This window comes from Teleopsis dalmanni, chromosome 1 (genome assembly GCF_002237135.1).
Source record: "Teleopsis dalmanni isolate 2A chromosome 1, ASM223713v2, whole genome shotgun sequence".
NCBI lineage: Eukaryota > Metazoa > Arthropoda > Insecta > Diptera > Diopsidae > Teleopsis > Teleopsis dalmanni.
Genome location: NC_051846.1, coordinates 68,282,554 through 68,284,613, shown reverse-complemented (window position 1 = coordinate 68,284,613; position 2,060 = coordinate 68,282,554).

Below are 2,060 nucleotides of genomic sequence, written 5' to 3'. Positions count from 1 at the left end.
TTTTTATCCTTACCCAACCATCACTCCGTTAATCCTTTGTAGTATTGATTGAATATTCGAAATCCTTGTTGACGCAAAACTAACAAGAAAAGTATTAAACTGGCATAAATTCAAAATTTAATGTATTTACAATTTTCCTGATTGCGGCACAATTTGCAATGTTGTGTTAGGAGCAACATGTGCCACGTGTGCCACATGCAAATATGACAAGGCAACATGACAAACAATAAACTGCTGATATGTTGATACTCTAAGCGCATTACCCGCTTCCATGGATGTCACATACTCAACTACATGAGAACGAATGCTCGAAAAATGGCTGCTTGGCATAAGCCCAAAGACACAAAATAACAGGATGATGCACAGAGCACAAACAACAAAAAGAAACCAAACGAAACCAAACGAAAAAGAGGATATCGTTTACACGCAGGCAGAATATGCATGGCTTTTTATCCTTGACCTGAAATATTCACAAAACCAAAAATGAAATGAAATGCAGAGGGACGAGTACAACTACGAGTACGAGGGAGAGGATGAGGACGAGGACGAGTAAAATATGAACCGAAAACAAAATAAATATTGTTGAATTGAAGCAGCAATGACAAATTGACAAATAGGACCGACTATATATATTGACATATGTGCTTTTATTTGTATTTGTGGGAGCGCCATTACGTTCGCATCTGCGGCTCAGAAAGGATACTTATGTAGGTGTGTGTGTGTGTGTGTCCGTGTGTGCGAAGGATAAGAATAAAATGTCAATATTTGACAGTTGCAGATAGAAAATAAATATTAAAGCATTTTCATAGAGATTTACTGACATACGAAGAGGCAAAAGTTAAGCCACTAAGAGACGACAATACACAAAATGCTCGTATAATAAAAATATATAAAAAGTTTTAATATTTTAATAAACAGAAATGTATGGCTTAGCGATAATGAATACTTTGTACGACTTTGTATGGCTGTGTAAACGGAAGATACAATATCTTATATAAATAAAATGTCAATAACATAAACAAACAATTTGTAGAAATATTTTTTATATTAAAAAAAATACAAAATGCCTGAAGAGAAGATAAGAAGTAGCACTGACATAAAGATTAGTTTAATAAATTTTTTGTTTTGATTCAATATTAAAAAATATAAAATAAGTTAGAAATAAATTTAAGTAAACAATGAATTTATAGTACTCCTAGGACACTCGTTTCACTATTTTATATGGAATATTAATGGATGGAAATATAGATAGTTTCACAAAACAAATAAAATTTGGCACGACAAAATTTTTAAATAATATTTCATAATTGATCATGTAATACATATGATGTGTAGAAGATTAGAGGTGCTTAAAAGCGCAACTAAAATAACTTTTGCAGCTAATAAAGAGTACTGAACACCCATCTACCTTAACACATCTGCTCCCCTCTTAACAATTGGTCACTGACAATTGATCAACTATAAATAAAAGTTATTATTTATATTTGATTGTTTCTAATTTATTACTTATAATCGATTACTTATAATTGATTACTTATAATTGATTATTTATAATTGATTACTTATAATTATCACTTACTGTTGATTACTTATATTTGAATACTTATAGTTGATTACTTATAATTGATTACATATAATTGATTACTTATAATTGATTACTTATAATTGATTTCTTAAAATTGATTACTTATAATTGATTTTTTATTGATAACTCATAATTAATTACTTATAATTGATATCTTAATACAGTAGAGGCTTACAAATTAGAACTCTTTCAAATTCGAATTCTCCAGAAATTAGAACCCAAAAATTTCAATACATTGTATGCACTAAAAGTTCTACGGAAAAATATCTGTTTAAATGTTTTCTGTTTTCATATAAGCCTGGAATGCAGTGTACACTTATTGGACCAGTATTAAAGACGAAGGCTAAATTAATTATTGCTCAAATACATCCAGATGAAAGTTCATCAACGTTCAAAGCAAAATATGGATGGGTCACAAACTATCAATAACCGTAACGATATCATTGTAAAAAAGTTGACTAAATCTAAAAAACAA